This window comes from Sus scrofa, chromosome 4, assembly GCF_000003025.6.
Source record: "Sus scrofa isolate TJ Tabasco breed Duroc chromosome 4, Sscrofa11.1, whole genome shotgun sequence".
Classification (NCBI taxonomy): Eukaryota; Metazoa; Chordata; class Mammalia; order Artiodactyla; family Suidae; genus Sus; species Sus scrofa.
This window is the reverse complement of record NC_010446.5, coordinates 85,133,076-85,152,550: the sequence shown is the minus strand read 5'-3', so window position 1 is coordinate 85,152,550 and position 19,475 is coordinate 85,133,076. Positions and strand designations below refer to the sequence as shown.

Here is a 19,475-nt window from a genome sequence, read left to right as displayed (position 1 = left end):
TTTTAATGCTTCTTTTTAATGCTTCTTAATTCAACGACGACAGGAAAATATTTTGTTTAGCAGGTTTTTTTGGTTTTTTTTTTTTTTTTTTTTTTTTTTTTTTGGCCTCCCCATGGCATATGGAGCTCCCAGGCCAGGGATCAGATCCAAACTGCAGTATCAACCTAAGCCACACCTGCGGCAACACCAGATCCTTAACCCACTATGCCAGGCCAGGGATGGAACCTGTGTTCCAGTGCTCACAAGAGGCCACCGATCCCGTTGTGTCACAGTGGGAGCTCCCAACATTTCAGTTTTAATCTACCTAATCTTTAAGTAGCATATCTACAGGCTGTTTTAATCTGAGTACTACAGGATGTAATCAGTGATGACTAAAAATTTTGGTAATATTTTGGTAATGACTAAAATAATAGTAATAAGCCCCATATTTATATATTTTCATGTCAAAGTAGCTTTAATTGAATTGAATCTATTAAGCCATGCCTCCAAATCCTTTGTGAAAATGAGATAAAGATGGAAAAGAGGGAGCAAAAAAGGGGAAAGATGGTCAAGTTTTGATTATCAGAATTTATCCATCCAAGTGAATATTCCTTTTCAAAGGAGTCCTCACAGGAAGCTATATGTCTACTGACTGCCAGGTGACATGACAACCTTGCTCAGAATATCTATGGAATTACTCTTGGAACTGCCTTCAAAGCCAAACGAGAAAATCAGTACATTACTTAATAGTTATATTTCTTCTTTTCCTTCTTCTTCATTTTAAATTCCAAACTGAAATCAACCAGCTATTAACCTACTCTTTCTTGGGGGTAACCTATTATTACTTTGGGGTCATTTCCTAAAATACATACGTAATTCGTCCAAACCCATAGAACAGACATCAAGAGTGGACCCTAAGGTAAACTTGGGTGATGATGATGTGTCATTATAGGTTCACCAGTTGTAGTAAGTGCACCACTCTGGTGAAGGATGTTGATAACGCAGAAACTATGTGCATGAGGTGAGAAGGTGTATGGGAAATCCAGCTCTTCAAACCTAAAACTGCTGTTAAAAATAAAATCTTACTTTTTAAAAAAGGAAAAAAAATGTATACCCACATAACAATAAAATTAAAACTATTTTGGGAGAGGGAAATTTGTCTACATTGAAGCTATCCAAGAATGCCTGGCACATGATCCCACCTTCCCTTGTCTGCTTATTCCTCCTTTTGTCCATTAGTTTCCTCCACTCCTGAGAAGAAAAAGCAGTCTGTTATCTTTAAACCAAAGCGATTAGGAATGAGACGGTGGGAAATGTCCCTTATAGTGGCCAACTCCTATCCCACTCTGAATGACTTCAGAATGTTCCTTTACTCTTTCTTACATCTGTTAGTGTATCTGAAAATCTCAGAATATGGAAAGGATTCGTGATGTAATCTCTCCATGTGAGAAGAATGCAAATGTCTAGCAAGCATATAAATAACAAGCAAGGCACATGTTTTTCTCATAGAAAAGGTAGAGAAATGAGAGAAAGGCTGACTGCCAAAGTTTTCACAGTTTACTTATTTTAAACAGTTGCATTGACCCATAGAAGTATTTCTTATGCCTCTGTCAAGGCAAGTGGATTTTTACATTGAGGTTGACACACAAAAATACTTAGGGGATAAAGAATAAAAGTGACAGAAATGAGGCATTCATTTCTAACCCATCTCTCCTGTCAATTCTGAAAGGTGTGCTCAAGAAACTGGGTTTAGTGTCCCCAGCATGCCTAGGTCTGCATGGGGCTCTGCGCTCTGCTAATCTGCAGACCCAGGTCCCAAGCTTCCGCGGTTGCTAAGGTAACGGGCCGCCTCTGGGCAGCCACTTGCTACGGGGCAGGCCCTGCCTGGGCTCCTGCCTTTCCGATTGGCCTCTATTACCTACAACGCGCGGAGAGACTGCCCAATGGGATCGGCCCTCTCGAACGGACCCTCGCAACGCACCAATCGGGCGCGGCCACACAAAGCCCGACGCTGACTGGTCGGTTCCCAGGGAGAGCGGGGCTGAGGAAATAACGCTGGAAGGAAATGTTGGTTGCTTTTTGCTCGTTTGGTGAAGTGGTCGTTAGTCACTAATGCCCAAAGTACCAGTTAAGACAGGGGCCAGGACCTTCAGTCAAGGTTCCTGTGGGCCTAGGAAAGCAGTGTCAGAGGAACCCAAAGAAATGAGAATCCCCTGGACCCGTGCTGAGTTGTGGAAAGGATCCCCGGCGGAGCCCACTCCCGCCGGTTATCACGCACCGGCAGTAATCTCTGTAGGCATCTGATCAACCCGCCAGAGGAGGTATCTGGATCACCAACCCAAGGTTTGCTTCCTGAGACAGAAAAACAGCAACAGACACGGCTCAGATCCTGCGTTGCTGTGGCTGTGGTGTAGGCTGGGGGCTACAGCGCTGATTAGACCGCTAGCCTGGGAACCTCCATATGCTGCAGGTGCGGCCCTAAAAAAAAAAAAAAAAAGTTTTCATTTCTACTCCACTGCAAGTATGAATATTAATCCTCGTGCATTGATGCAGTAGTAGAGAAGAATACATTGCTACCAAGGAGAGGCCAAGGAAATCAGTGCCCTGAGATCCATCACTGAAATTAATCATTGCTGTGGGCTCAACTCAAGTAACTTTGACTTTGACTTTCAAATGTACGTAGGGATATCAGGAGATTGAATGGGGCTCTATCCCCATTTGGAGTCCAGTATCTCCTTCCTCATAGCGCTCTGAAATTGTATAGCAAAGTGGAGAGCGCTGGCTCTCTTGAATTTTCCGACAACTTCAGTGGCAGTTGTTTGGCGTCTACTGTTTCCTGACCCTTTCTTTTCCTAATTCTGAATTTACTATGTAGAGTCCCTTTCCCAGGAACATTATAAATGCAGGGGAAAATCTCTCTTTTCCATTGCTGGTATATCAATGCTACTTGCCTTGGGTTTTGACAGTCTTCTCGCTCTGTATTAGGAAACAAGCTTTACTGTAACTAATTTTCACTCCCTTGAGCAGCTTTACTCAGTCAGTCCTCCATTTGTCCCTCAAGCATTTCTCTTGTTTCAACAGTGCTTTTTAAGAACGGGGTTCTATCCCCATTTGGAGTCCAGTATCTCCTTCCTCATAGAACTCTGAAATTGTATAGCAAAGTGGAGGGCGCTGGAGTTGAATGGGAGTGAGAGAAGGCAGAGTGTTTGGTAGGAACTGATACGGTGGCCACAAGGTGGCACAGGACGACAACCAGAGTGCTCTCTTTCTCCCAAGTGACTATGTTCAATGAGGGCTCTGTTTCTGCTGCCCTGACTCTTACATCTTAAGGTCCTGAAATGCTCTCTTTGCATCTTCTTTCTTCTTCCTCATTGCACAATCTGTGGTTCTTTTTCCCTGGTCCCTCTTTTCTTTGGAAAATTCTCCTCGATTTTCACTGTTACACTGAACATGGATTCCTTTCTCTCTCAGCTGACCCTGATGACTGGTTAACTCAGCAACTCCTCACTTCTGGAACCAAGGCTCCTCCAATATATCTCTCAGTCATATTTTCTTTTTTTCACTGAAGTATAGTTGATTTACAATGTTGCATTTGTTTCAGGTGTACGGCAAAGTGATTCAGATGTATACAGATATATAGATATTCTTTTTCAGATTCTTTTCCATCATAGGTTATTACAAAATATTGAGTATAGTTCCCTGTGCTATATACAGTTGGGTACCTATTTTATATATAGTAGTGTATATATATGTTAATTCTCCCTCCCTTTCCCCTTTGGTAACCATAAGTTTGTTTTATATGTCTGTGAGTCTCTTTCTGTTTTGTAAATAAGTTCATTTGCACATTTTTAAGGTTCTACATATAACCCATATGATATTTGTCTTAATTATTACATAGTATAATCTCTAGGTCCATCCATGTTGCTGCAAATGGCATTATTTCATTCTTTTAAATATACCCATTCCTCTGTTAATGGACATTTAGGTTGCTTCCATGTCTTGACTATTGTAAATTGTGCTGCTATGAACATTGCGGTGCGTGTATCTTTTTGAATTGAATTTTTAAACTCTCTGGATAAATATCCAGAAGTGGGATTGCAGAATCTCTTTTTAGTTTTTGAAGGAACTTCATACAGTTCTTCACTGGCTGCACCAATTTATATATCTACCAACAGAGTAGGAGGGTTCCTTTTTCTCCATACCCTCTCCAGGATATATTATTTGTAGACTTTCTGAGGATGGCTATTCTGTGTGTGAAGTAATACCTCACTGCAGTTTTTATTTGCATTTCTCTAATAATTAGTGAATAATTAGTGAAGTTAAGCATATTTTCATGGGCCTGTTAGCCATCTGTAAGTCTTCTTTGGAGAAACTGACTGTTTAGATCTTCTGACCATTTCTTGATTGGATTGTTTTTGTTTTTGTTTTTTGATATTGTGTGAACTGTTTATGTATTTTATAGATTAATCCCTTGTCAGTCACATTGTTTGCAAATATTTTCTTCCATTCCATGAGTTGTCTTTTCATTTTGCTTATGGTTTCTATTGCAATGGAAAAGCTTTAACTAGGTCCTATTTATTGATTTTTGTTTTCATTCCCATTATTCTAAGAGACAGATCCAAAAAGATACTGTGATTTATGTCAAAGAGTGTTCTGTCTCTGTTTTATCCCAGGAGTTTTAGAGTAGCCAGCCTTATATCTAGGTCTTTAATCCATTTCGAGTTTATTTTGGTGTATGGTGTAGGAGAATGTTCTAATTTCATTCTTTTGCATGTAGCTGTCCAACTTCCCAGCACCACTTATTGACAGAGACTGTCTTTTCTCCACTGTATATTTTTGCCTCCTTTGCTGTAGATTAATTGACCATAGGTGCATGGGTTTATTTCTGGGCTTTCTATCTTTTTCCCTTGATCTATATTTCTGGGTTTGTGCAAGTAACATACTGTTTTGATGACTGTAGCTTTGTAGTGTAGTCTGAAGTCAGGGAGCCTGATTCTTCCAGCTCCATTTTTCTTTCTCAGTATTGCTTTGGCTATTTAGTCTTGTGTGTTTCCATGCAAATTTAAAAATTTTTTGTTCTAATTCTGTGAAAAATGCCATTGGGAATTTGATAAGGATTGTATTGAATCTGTACATTGCCTTGGCTAGTATAGTCATTTTAACAATGTTGATTCTTGGAATTCCTGTCATGGCTCAGCAGAAACAAATCTGACTAGTATCCATGATAATGTAGGTTCAATCCCAGGCCTCACCCAGTGGGTTAAGGATCCAGCATTGCCATCAACTGTGGTGTAGGTCACAGATGTAGCTCGGATCTGGTGTTGCTGTGGTTGTGGTGTAGGCTGGTGGCTACAGCTCGGATTCGACCCCTAGCCTGGGAACCTCCATATGGTGCAGGTGCAACCCTAAAAAGACAAATATAGATAGATAGATAGATTCTTTTAAAAAAATTTATTATGATTGGTTTACAATGTTCTGTCAATTAATATGGATTGTTTTAATCCAAAAACACGTTACAATTTTTTTCCTCTATCTGTGTCATCTTCAGTTTCTCTTACCAGTGACATAGTTTTTGGACTACAGGTCTTTTGCCTCCTTAGATAGGTTTATTCCTAGGTATTTTATTCTTTTCAATGCAATGGTAAATGGGACTGTTTCCTTAATTTTTCTTTTAGCTTTTGTTGTTAGTGTTTAGGTATGCAAGAGATTTCTGTGTGTTATTAATTAATTAATATCCTGCAACTTTGCCAAATTCTTTGGTGAGCCCTAGTAGTTTTCTGGTAGCATCTTTAGGATTTTCTATGTGTAGTATTGTATAAATCATATATTCAATGGAATCTAAGCAAAGCACATGGCAGGGTTCCAGTGGGTTTAGAATTGGGATCCAACAAGGCTGAGTAATGAAAGGCTATTGGCTGACCTTATACTACCTTCCAGTTTTTCCTGAGCAGTGTCCAAGTTTTTTTTTTGTTTTGTTTTGTTTTTTGTTTTTGTTTTTGTTTTTTGCTTTTTTTTAGGGCTGCACCTGCAGCATATGGAAGTTCTCAGGCTAGGGGTCGAATTGGAGCTACAGCTGCCAGCCTATATCACAGCCACAGCAATTCAGGATCCCTGACCCAATGAGCGAGGCCAGGGATGGAACCTACATCCTCATGGATACTAGTTGGATTTATTTCTGCTGCTCCACAAGGCCAGCTGCAGTGTCCGAGTTCTTTAGATGATATGACTTTCTACTGAGAACATAGATTGGGGCATTAAAATTAGGAGAGCACCACCTCACTCGATGTGGGCTAAAGTCGTTACTGAAAGACAAGTGGCCTAGGAACCAGGAATCCTTGTTCTAATCCCAGTCCTGGCACTTATCTCGTACCATTAGCCAGTTACTTCTTTTTTTCTGAGTGGCATCTCCTTATCTATAAAATGGGGGTAATAACTATCTTGTAAGATTTATAGCATATGTAAAACATCTTAATAAGTGTTAGCTCTTCCTTTTTCCCTTGTATGCAATTGAAGGACTAGATTAGATTTTTAAGCTTCTTCCAATGTAAATATGCTGTGTTCTATGTCTTATTATCATGATGACTCTAATAAATTAATAGAAGACTAGCAGTAAGTGAATTGTAAATTATCTCCTGATTTGAGGGGGAAACAGGGGTCATCAGAAACTAAAGTAGGATTGTTCATGCTTCTCTGAGCATTCTCTACCTCCCCTTCCTCTCCAAAGCTTTCCAAATCTTTGAAGAGGTAGAGCAATATCCTGTCCATCAACCAAGAGCCACATGTGCACAGGGAGGAGCCCCAGCCTCTGATGGGACCATCCTTGAGTGAGAAGGCTCAGACACCTTCCAAAACACTGGGTCCCAGTAGAGAGGCTCACACTGTGATGCTTCCCTCAGGAGTGGGAAGCATCCCACTTCCTTTCTCTGCTCCTGTTACATCTTCTCAACCTGAGAACCCGCAAATGGCAGCATTAAGGATGCTCTGGGTAGAAGCTTATGATTACACAAGCATGAGCTCTTCTGCAAACCCTGATGCCTGAGTCCAGTGCACCCAACCTGGAAGACATGCTGCGCAGTATCTCTGGAAGCTGACTGCGGCCGTTCCCCTCATCCTCCCAATCAGCCTCCACACATCCCTGGATCCTGGAGACCTCCTGGGTGGAGTCTGGTCTCTAGAAAAGCTAAAGAACGATCATATTAACAGCTATGAAAAAATAGAATTATAGAATTCCTGCTGTGGCACAGTGGGTTAAGAACCTGACTGCAGCAGCTTTTGTCGCTGCAGAGGCACAGGTTTGATGCCTCGGGAACTTCCATGTGCTGCAGGTGTGGCCATAAAAAAGTTTTAAATTTTTAAAAATTAGGAGATCCTGTTGTGGCTCAGCAGGTTAAGAACCCAACATAGTGTCCATGAGGATGTGGGTTTGATCTGTGGTTTCAATCCATGACCTTGCTCAGTGGGTTAATGATCTGGCATTACCGCACACCACAGCAGATGCTGTATGGTAGGTTGCAGATGTGGCTTAGATCCGGTGTTACCATAGCTGTGATGTAAACCTGCAGCTGCAGCTCCTATTCAACCTCCAGCTCAGAAATGTCCATGTACCACAGGTGCGGCCCCAAAAAGAAAAAAAAATTTTTTTTAATTAAAAATATAAGAAAGAAATAGATTTGCTTTCTGGCTTTAACCTACTATCCTTCTATTGCCAGCCTTAAACAGAAAGCTTGCTTAAGAAAACAAAGTCCATGACTCAAGTTTATGTCTCCAGGGCCTGGAAGATTTTCTCTCAGTGTTGACACCTGAGTTGATATTTTCAGGCCTTAGCTTTGAGGAGCTCAGGGTCTCCATATTAGGGGAGTGTTGTGGGCTGAACTCTGTCTTCCCGAAATTCACATGTTCAAGTCCTAAACTCCAGTATGTTAGAATGTGACTGTATTTAGAGAAAGGACCTTTAAAGAGGTAGTTACGGTAAAAGGAGATCATATGGGTGGTGTCTTTATAAGTAGTCCTAGCAAACTAATATAGGAAGTTTGTTCAAGATATCTGCCTATTTCTGCCCTTTCCTGATGCCTCCCACCAGATTATCTGTTTACCTGTGTCAACTTAGCAGCCTGGAATGGGCACTTATTAAGGTTGGATCTTTCCTCGAAAAGGTTTGCAGATGGGGTCAGGACATTCAGACTTAAAACTGTGTGAGTGTTGGTACCTGAGATCCTTACTTGCTGCTGCCCCTCCCTTTTTTTCTTTTTTGTTTTCGTTTTTTAGGGCTACACGTGTAGCCTACAGAATTTCCCAGGCTAGGGGTCGAATAAGAGCTGCAGCTGTTAGCCTACATCACAGCCACAGCACATGGGATCTGAGCTGCATCTGTGAGCCACACCACAGCTCATGGCAACACCAGAGCCTTAACCCACTGAGCGAGGCCAGGGATCGAACCCACATCCTTATGATTACCGGTCGGGTTTGTAACCCACTGAGCCAGAATGGGAACTCTAGCTGCTGCCCCTACTTAATTCAGACACTCACTGGATGTTTATCATGTCTGAGGGCTATGGGAACACAGAGAAAAGCCCTCTAAAACTAGGAAAGAAAGCTTCCCTGAAGAGATGACTATTTAAACCATTTTTAAAGGCTGAGTAAGAATTGTCCAAATGGAAATTGTTAGAGAAAGTTGGGGCAGGAGGAGAGAATTCAAGCAGAAGGACTCGCATGTTCAAAGGTGCAAAGATATGAAACAGTGACCTGTGGGAAGAATATAAATAATTTTCAGTGACAGGAGTAAAGTGACCTGTGGGCTGTGGCACAGGGACAGGCAGGAACCCAAATACAGGGTTCTTGTACATAGGCTGAGGGATCTCAACTGGTGACTTTGGTAGGATTTGTAGTTTCAACACTCTATCTGGAAGAGTTCACCTTAGGGTAGGAATGGGGTGAATGGTCGAGGAGGAAGCAGAGACTCATCTTGGGAGTTCCTCTTGTGGCTCAGTGGTTAATGAACCCAGCTAGGAACTATGAGGATGTGGGTTTGATCCCTGGCCTCACTCAGTGGGTTAAGGATCTGGCATTGCTGTCAGCAGTGGTGTAGGTTGCAGACGCGGCTCAGATCTGACGTTGCTGTGGCTCTGGTGTAGGCCAGCATCTATAGCTCTGATTTGACCCTTAGCCTGGGAACCTCCATATGCCGCAGGTTCACCCCCCGCCCCAAAAAAAAGATACATTTTTTTTTGGAGAAACTCCACTGTGAAAGGAAGGCAAGGGCAGTAGCTAGAGGAAGGGCAAGGTCAAAGTGAAGGAGAGCTGTGGGGAATGGGCTGGTAAAGAAGGTAAGTCCCAGAGAAAGGCGCCTATTGTCAGAGGCTGGTTTCTCTGAGGAGACAAGAGAGGAGGGAGCCCGGAGTGGACATGGAGCCGTCAGACCTAGGTAAGCAGAGGGACATCCCTTCTGCCACAATGGGAGAGGGGCACCTGGGGATGGGGTTGCTTAAGGAGAAAAAAGTGAGCGGAAGAAAGATAAGAGGAAAAGAAAGTTGGAGGAATTCTTTGCTGGCAGCCTTCATTTTCCTAGGGAAAAGGTGGGAGATCATCTGTTTGCTATGAAAGGAGAGGTGGGTGGAAAGGGCCTTAGAAGAAGGGTACATGTTTTAAATCCATTTCAGGAGATGGGTGAGGAACCAACTAGACTTAAGTAAGAAATGCTGACATTGGAAACTATCCTACTTTGGCCTTAGAACTGGACCCTGAATAGGGGTTTAACTACTAGTTGTTGCTTGGGGAGACGATCCTGGGAAACCCCAGAAGAGAATGAGAAAGTGAAGCAGAGAAGGGACCATAACCAAAAAATATCACTGTGGTAAATGCAGAGAAAAACACGCTCTTCAACATCACCCCACAGTGGGGAAGGCGATGGAAAATTCATACACCAAGTCCCAATAGCCATTGGTTAAGGGGATAGGAATGTTGTGGTTCTCTGTTGCTATATAACAGATCACTCCAAACTTAGGGGCTTTGAATAGCAACAGTCATTATCTCTCACAGTTTCCATGGGTTAGGACTTGACTGGGCCATTCTAGCACAGGGTCTCTAAAGGTAGTTATTATCAAATAGTGGCTAGAGATGGAAGAGCAGGGGAAACTAGGCCAGCTAAGGGATGGGCAACATTTCTCTTTACAGAGTCTCATAGCTCTTCATTGGTCTTTTGCCATGAGATAGTTTGGACTTCCTCACAACATGGTGCCCTTAAGGCAGTCAGATGGCTTACAGGGTAGATGGAAGAATGCAAAGGAAAGTAGTCCAATAAGAAGGTAAAAGCTTTATTGCTTTTTATGACCTAGCCTCAGATGTTATATAGCATCATTTCCAACTGTGCTCTCTTTGGTTGAAACAGTCCCCAAAGCCTGCCCAGTTTCAAAGGAAGAGGACTTAGACTTTACTTTTCAGTGGGAGGAGTGTCAAATTCACACTATATGTGAATGAACATGGGATAGGACATATCACCACCCTATCCATTTGGATAATACGAGGCAGGAAGTGGAGACAGTGGCCAGAGGAAGTGTCAGGTAATTCTTCAGTATCTATACCATGCTCATCGCTTCTCAGCCTTCTGGCTAAGATCACGTACACAGCATGCCCATGTAGAGTAGGTTTCAGCAGCCAAAGAGTTAAGAGCTGCTGCCAATTGGACATCTTAGTTCGTGGAAATGATCAATGCTGAGGAGATGTGAGTGGGCACCTACAGCTTCTGCTATATCGACCATATATTCATTGTGAGCAGTGATGTGGTTTTTTCCAGTAAGTCTTGATTTAAGTTCTGAATGCCTCCTCCTACCACTAGAGTTACATTGACTATTTGGCAAGACTAACTCCCCCTCTTATGGTTTAGATGACTTGATTAAAAACTACTGTACACATTCTTCCATGTTCCATTGGCTTCCATGTTCCATACTGCCTATGCAGCCTTACCAACCACTCTCCTGAATTCCATGGCTGTCTATACCTTCCCAGTTCTTATTGCATGAATGCTTACTTGTTTCAGCCCTATACCTTTTCTTGGACTCCAGCTGTTGGCCCCCACCTAGATTTGGCTCATTAATATGGTCTAAGTTCCAATACAGTCATAACTTAAAGAAGCTCAGGCTTATGGCCCACTGGGGCCTCAGCAGGGTTCAGAATTTCTGGTCAAATTCCTGACCCTAACCCCTTACCCATTTGGAACTAGGCTCTCCTAAAAGAGTGTCTCCAATATATCTATCTATTCCATCAGGGCCAGTCCTCCACCCTCAATCAAACATCCATAGCCTAAAAAGACCACAGATCTTGGCAATTTTCCAAGACTTCCAAGGGATGGCATGTCTCCACTTAGGAAGGCTCAGATAGCCCCTCACCAACTCCAGTCCTTCAGGGTTCACTTTCCTTGGGCATCTCTCACAAGTTAACACTGCCCTCCCCCCACAGACTGGCCTCATCAACACACAGCTCTCCTTTCTCACCCTAGCCCAACAGTTCTCTCTTGATTCACTAGGGATCAATTGTCACATTTCACAGGGATAATTAAAGGAAAGCAAAAGCAGACTGGAGGTTGCCTAGGGTCAGGAGCATAGTGGGAGATGGACCCATCTTGTGCAAAGGGGCACAAGCGAATTTTTGGATGATGAAAATGTTCTATACCTTCATTGGGTGGTGGTTACACAACTGTTTACATTTGTCAAAATTCATGGAGATGCATGCTTTGAATGGGGGCAATTTGCTATATATAAGTTATATATCAATAAACTGATTATTTTAAAAGAGGGGTAGTAATCAATCAACCACGGAGAGTGCATGCCATTAATCTGACCTACTGGATGCGGTCTCCCCTCCAAAGCCTTTGGTATCATTCCTTCCTCTAAGAGGAGGCAACCTGGGAGGTCTCTCCTGTATCCCAACATGGCGCCCTACAGGCTCTGCCATGACTGTCCTCTCCACATCTCAGTGCATAGGGACAGAGTATTTCACAAAAGTATATAAATACATTCTACTCCACACCCCTAAATTATTTTTATGGCATAATATATGCTGGAGAATATGCACTTAGTTATAGGTAGAATGAAAGAAGTAGTGGTACCAAGGTAGAGTAGATATATGAGAAACACCAAAATAAATACGTGAGATTGATTGATCTAGTTATTTATTTTTACTGTATCAGCCTAAATGACTTCATCCATAATTGCTCATTTCCTTTCAGCTATTTCAACTAGAAGTAGGATCTATTCTACAAAATTATAGGATGGAAAAGTATTGTAATAAGTATTGGGTACCAAATTTTTAAGTACTAACAGATATATGTAGGGGTTGAACTAGACCTAAAAATAAAAATTTTGGGAAAGGAAAAAGGGATTGAATGGTTTAGTTATGACTTAAAGCTCAATCTTAGAAAATAATTTGAATATTTGCGACATTTCACCTTGATTTTATAATGGATAGTGATTTATTGCCTTTTTTTTAATGGCCACACCCATGGCATATAGAAGTTCCTGGGCTAGGAGTCTAATAGGAGCTGCTACAATCACAGCAACACTGGATCTGAGCCACATCTGCAACCTATGCTACAAGCCCCCAGATCCTTAACCCACTGAGCAAGCCCAGGGATCATACCCTCATCCTCACAGAAACAACGTCAGGTCCTTAACCTGCTGAGCCACAGAAGGAACGCCTAATGAACTTCTCTCTGTATCATTATCTGGGTAATAGGTGCTACAAAAATTCTTCTTAGTTGTTAATATTTTATTGTGTAAAGTAACTTTGCTTTATATATTTCTAAAACATATTCATTTTCACACTACTCAGCGTTTTCACTACTAGTTTAAATATGTAACTCATAATAAAAAATAATGGTACTATCATATTTTCAAGGCCAAATGCCATCCCCAAATCACTCCACTAAATAGATTCTTTGTAGGAGTTCACCATGGTATGGTGCATTAAGGTTCCAACTGCAGAGTCCCCGTTGTGGCTCAGCAGTAATGAACTCTACTAGTATCCATGATAACTCGGGTTTGATCCCTGGCCCTGCTTATTAGGTTAAGGATCCAACATTGCCATGAGCTGTGGTTGTAGGCTGCAGATGTGGTTCAGATCTGTCGTGGCTGTCACTGTGGCATAGGCCAGCAGCTGCAAACTCTGATTTAGCCCCTAGCCTGGGAAATTCCAGGTGCTGCAGGTGCAGCCCTATAAAGCCAAAAAAAAAAAAAGAGAGAGAGACAATCTGACTGCAGTGCCTTGGGTCGCTGCAGAGGCATGGGTTTGATCTCTGGAAGTGGGTTAAAGGATCTGCCGCAGCTGTGGTTCCAAATCAATCCCTGGCCTAGAAACTTCCATGTGAGTAAGTTCATTTAAAAAAACAAAAAGATCCTTTGTAATTTCAAAAGGGATGCAGTTTTATTTGACTTTTTAAAACTGATTTCATCAGATAACATACTCTAAATAAATTGCATGCATATGATTAAAATACAGTTGTAATAATATTCACTATGGGCAACATTTCCAAAATCACTGAAACTCAGGAAAGTTTTTCATTCTTTGAGTGAGATATCCCTATGTGCCGATTTCATCTGAAACCAATTTAATTCACTAATTCACATCTGAAAGTGGGTGTGATTTACTTTCCTTAATCAAAAGCAAACAAAACAAACTGGAAAGAACAGAAAACTGAGGCTATCTCATGTAATTAAAGGAAGTATTATTTTATGAAAATTTATTTTGTGTGTGTGTGTGAAATTCCATGACATGTATACTAGTTTGCAGTGTAACATCTATATCTCACCGTGAGAAAGTGGTCAAAAGTAATTGGAAAACAGCCCTGGTTGTTTTCATGGATTGGCCTTCATTGGTCTTGATTACTTACATGATTGCTAAATTGAGATCAGGAGCAAAGGAGCAGCTACCAGAGCCCGGATTGCCTTCAGACCAGTATGGACCTGCAGGGCTGCAGGCCATTCATCTTGAAAAAGAGCTACATCGGTGTGAAATTGTTCAGTGATGAAACCTACTTTAGGAGCTGCCGCTGCTGGGTGAGAAGAGCTTCCAGCTTGAAAGTCTGCTCTCAGAGGAAGAGTCCTGGGGACCTGCAACATCCATGTGAAATCGTGTGAGTTTCTTTCATTTGTTTGGTTTTCACCCCAGGGCATGCATGTACCTGCAGACACTGGTTCCCCCTGATAATCCTGCAGGGCACCCCAACTCCAACTCCAAGTTTTTATTTCAGCTCCTCCTTAGTGCTACACTATCTCTCCTTTTGGATCCAACTGACATTTTAAAAAATCTCGTAATTCTTTGGTGTATTTTTAAATAAAATTATATTTATGGGTAGGTAGGAGAGGTGTAGAAATCAAGTTCAAAAGCATAAAGTCTCTCCTTCCCTTTCTGTCCTCCAGTCACCACTTTCCTCTGCAGAGGCAGTAAATGTCACGTTTGTTTTTACTTAGTAACCACTCCCAGGTTTTGAAGCTGGCATGGGAAGGAGGTTCCTGGAAACTGGTTTTGCAACCCTTGGGCTTCTGCCACCTGAGGGATAAGAAAGTTTGGAGAGCGAATTGGAGGTTCACAGATCAGGGGAAAGCTGCTAAGTCCACACTTGCACTCCCAAAGTGTTAGCCCCTGAGGGGAGGTGTTGGCCCCCCTGTGGCCTTAGGACAGCACCAGCTTCTTAGGACCCTTCCCTACTTCTGGGAATGAATCACCATGACCTTTATGGTGGACATGCCAGACCCTAAAAGGGGATGTGTCCTGGGAGCTCCCCTTGTGCACCCCACTCCTGTCCCTCCTGCTTTCCACTTAGGATCGCACCACATTCACACAGCAGCTTCCTATGATCAATCATTATCTGCCCATTAGGCTGTGTTCTCACAACAATCCACCTCGCTCCTTTCCACAGGTGTTTCCACGAGATTGACCTACAGTCCCCTGTCACCAGTATCACCTGGGATTCTGCTCACTGTCACATGTCATACTCACAGTCATGATGAGATCACTACCCAGCTCTGAGCACCAGGAGGACCTCGGCATGTCTAAAACCAATCTTAAGGCCAAGTGCAGAGCCTTAGGGACAGAGTTAGAGAAACAGCTGCAGCCAGAAGCCTGAGCTGCTGAGTGGCTGCTGTGGAAGAAGGCTCAGCAATGAAGCAAGGAGCAAGGGAACCAGCAATGAGGAGGAGAGAGATGCAGGAGCCAGGGAAGTTCCCAGAGCCATGGAGCACCCAGCAGAGTATCAGGGAGGCACCGAGGACCCATGAGCTGACCATGGCTGGATGGAAGGCCCTAGGACCAGCACGGCTAAGCCCCAGGGAGCAATGTCATGGAAAGCCAGGACTCATGAAGTAGCATGACAGTCAAGGGCATGGGAGGCAGAGATAGAGCTACTTGCTGAAAACTACATGTTCAATGGAGAAAAATCTCCCGCTCCCAGGAGAGAACTGTCTTGCCACCTGGGATCCTGAAGCTTCCACCTTGGCACCCCTGATGCTTAGACGGGGTAGAAGGCTTATTAAGCATCTGTAACAGCTTTAGGATTCCCGTGCATGATCTCAGGAGATTGGACTTCTGGCAGAGACAGTGGACATCTGGGTAAGTGTTTTCAATCCTAACGTCATCCTAACATATCTGGATGGGTGAAAGAATTCTCTGAGACTCTGAGGGATGTAATCTGAGCCTGTGTGAGGGATCATCACAGCGATAGGGAAGAAAAGAGCCAGTCACCTTGACCTACAAAGTGGACCAGTCAGGTGCACTCGCCAAAAACATGCAGGGATGCTTGGGGCCAGTGGTGGACTCTGTCTTTCAACAAAGATATAACTTAGTCACATGGACACACCACCTATAAGGAAAGATGGGAAATGCGGTCTAATGGAGTGTTATGGACTGAATGTTTGTGTCCTGGAGTTCCTTTCGTGGCTCAGCGGTTAGTGAACCTGACTGGGGTTGATGAGGATGTGGGTTCCATGCCTGGTGTCATTCAGCAGGTAAAGGATCCAGTGTTGCTGTGAGCTGTGGTATTGGTTGCTGGCGAGGCTCGGATCCCGTGTTGGGGTGGCTGTGGTGTAGGCAGGCAGCTGCAGCTGTAATTCAACCCCTTGCCCGGGAGCCTCCTTATGCCCATGTGGCCCTTAAAAAAAAAAAAAAAAAAAAAAAGTTTGCGTCCCCTGCAATATCCATATTTTCACACCCTAATCCCCACTGCAATGGTATTTAGAGGTAGGGCTTTAGGAAGGTAATTAGGTGTAGATGAGGTCATAAGGGTGGAGCACCCATGATGGGAATCAGTATCTATAGGGACTTATAAGGTTCTTATTTATTATTATTTATTTTATTTATTGTCTTTTTTAGGGCCGCAGCCCCGAGGCCAGGATCAAACCCACAACCTCAAGGTTCCTTATCAGATTCGTTTCTGCTGCACCACTGCAGGAACTCCCATAAGGTTCTTAATTAAAGAGGAAGAGACCAGAGTGGGCGATCCCCTCTCCTCTCCTTTCCTCTCCCTTCTCTCCCCTGCCCCACACCCCTCTTTATCTGCCTTGAAAGAACACAATTAGAAGGCAGCCGGGAAGAGAAACCTCACCAATAATCAGAAATGTGGCTCCTTGAGCTCAGACTTCTAGCATCCAGAATTGTGAGAAATAAATGTCTGCTGCTTAAGCCATTCAATCCATGGTATTTTGTTTTAGTAGACTGAGCTGCTAAAGACATGGAGTAATAAAAGTGAAGAGTGGGAGTTCCTGTCTGTGGGGCAGCAGAATCTGACTAGGAAACATGAGGTTGCTGGTTCCATCCCTGGCCTCGCACAGTGGGTTAAGTATCTGGCATTGCCATGAGCTGGAATGTAGGTCTCAGACGAGGCTCGGATCTGGCGTGGCTGTGGCGTAGGCTGGCAACTACAGCTCTGATTAGACCTCTAGCCTGGGGAACCTCCATGTGCCTCAAGTGCAGCCCTGAAAAAAAAAAAAAAAAAAAAAAGTGAAGAATGAGTTTTGATGTACAGTTAACCATCTCTTTCACACTAAGGAAGGTTACGTCAGGTTCGTTATGCCCATATTTAAGAAGAGTCAACTCCATTGGACTTGACCATCGCCAGTGTTCTCCACTTAGTGGCATAGAGATCATAACATCAGACATGAAATAAAAAAAAGGAAAGGAAAACAATACAACACATGGTTATGTGATGAACAATATCACAAAGCCATCCAAGTGGTAACACTGATTATTTGGCTTTCAACCTTTAGGCTCAAACGATTAACAAGTCGTTGGAGAGTTAACCATGCTTTCAGAACAGAGGGCAGGTGTTACCTACCTTGATTATGTAAAAGTAAAAACAGCTGAAAGATGTAGAGAAGCAGAAGAGAGGGAAGAAGAGGGAGGGCAAAGTGGAAATGTAAAGGTCAGCGATGTGGGGGTGGGGTCAAGAGATACTGCCTTTAGATGGTGGGAAAAGAAATAAGAGTCAGTGGCAGGTGATCTTGGAGGCATAGAGGATGGTTATTTAACTGTACAAGATAGGGACAGGGCGATGAAAGTCACCTGGCATAGTCAAGAGGCAGTGTCTAAAACCAATATATCAAGAAGTAGCAGGAGTTCCCATCATGGCTCAGTGGAAACAAATCTGACTAGTATCCAGGAGGACACAGGTTCGATCCCTGGCCTCAGTCAGTGGGTTGGGGATCCGGCATTGCCTTGAGCTGTGGTCTAGGTTGCAGATGCTGCTCGGGTCTGGCGTTGCTGTGGCTGTGGTGTAGGCCGGTGGCTACAGCTCTGATTAGATCCCTAGCCTGGGAACCTCCATATGCCAAGGGTGCAGTCCTAAAAAGACAAAAGAAAAAAAAGAAAAAAAGAGCATACACATGATATGTAGAGGTAAAGAAGCAACTACCAGAAACCTCAATTGTAGAAAGAGTTCAAAGGTATTTGCTCCAGGGCAGCAGGATTAGGTGGGGCTGGAAACTGTTGCTTTTCTGTAGTAAATAATTTATTTAACAATTCTGCCCAAATTATATTAATGAAATTTTTTCTATGGCCAAACCTGCTGCATATGGACATTTCTGGGCCAGGAATTGAATGCAAGCCACAGCTGTGACCTATGCCACAGCTGAAGCAATCCCATTTTTTTTTTTTTTTTTTTTTTTTTTTTTGCTTTTTTAGGGCTGTGCCGGTGGCATACGGAGGTTCCCAAACTAGGGGTCAAATCAGAGCTGTGGCTGCTGGCCTACACCACAACCACAGCAACGCCAGATCTGAGCTGAATCTCCGACCTACACCACAGGTCGCAGTAACACTAGATCCTTAACCTGCTGAGTGACACCAGGGACCAAACCTGCATCCTCATGGATCCTAGTCGGATTCGTTTCCACTGCACCATGATGGGAACTCCAGCAATGCCAGATCTTTTAACTCACTGTTGGGCTGGGGATTGAACCTGTGACTCTACAGCAACCCAAGCCACTGCATCAGATTCCTGCACCACAGCAGGAACTCCATTAATGTAATTTTTAGAAATAAGATAAGCATGGTAGTGATGTATTTGGGAGAGCTATCCATTCAAAATAATAGAAATGAAGTATGTTGTGTTATTTGAAAGCCTTTATATTTACAGAGCATTGAGCCATTTCTTGATGTTGCAAGATGGCAAAGTTTTACTACACCTGTTCCCATTTCTATCTGAAGGAGGTCACTGCTCCACCTCCTTTCTATAGCCACTGAAAACTAGACAACTGCAGGTTGATTAAGTAAAGAATAACCATGGAATTCCTGTTGTGCCTCAATGGGTTAAGGACCCAACATAGTGCCTCGTGAGGATGCAAGTTCGATCCCTGGTCTCACTCCGTGGGTTAAGAATCCGGAGTTGCTGCAAGCTGCAGTGTAGATTGCAGATGCAGCTCAGATCTGATGTTGCTGTGACTGTGGTGTAGGCCAGCAGCTGCAGCTCTGATTCGACCCCTAGTGCGGGAACCTCCATATGCTTCGGGTATGGCCTTTTAAAAAAAAAAAATCACTTATAGCATATAAGTGATTTAATATAATTATAAATAATATAAATAATATAAATCAATGTATATGCTAAACAGAAACAGATTCATAGACATACAATCTTGTGGTTACCAAAGGGGAGTGGAGAGGGACAAAATTAGGGGTATGGGATTAGCAAATACAGACTACTGTATATAAAATAGATAAGGAACAAAGATATACTGTATAGCACAGGAAATTATATTCCTTATCTTGTAATAACTTGCAATGAAATATAATCAGCAAAAATGCTGAATCGCTGTGCTGTATACCTGAAATTAACACAATATTGTAAATCAACTACAATTGAAAAAAAAGGTAACCAATTAGCTAGTAGGTACCTTGTTAATTTGGAATGAAATCAGACTTTGCCCCAAGATACTGGCCCTAATATCTATTGCTTGCCAAGCTTGCAGTGTGTACAGAGCATTTTTTTCCTATTCAAGGATCCACAATACCTTTGTACCCCT

The 19,475-nt window shown here is 42.9% G+C and overlaps 1 long non-coding RNA gene across 1 annotated transcript; it reads left to right on the top strand.

The window, feature by feature from the left end:
* On the top strand, positions 13,367-16,758 carry LOC110260463. The gene is made up of 3 exons (XR_002343773.1): positions 13,367-14,101; positions 14,888-15,576; positions 16,336-16,758. It is a non-coding gene; the product is annotated as an uncharacterized LOC110260463 (long non-coding RNA).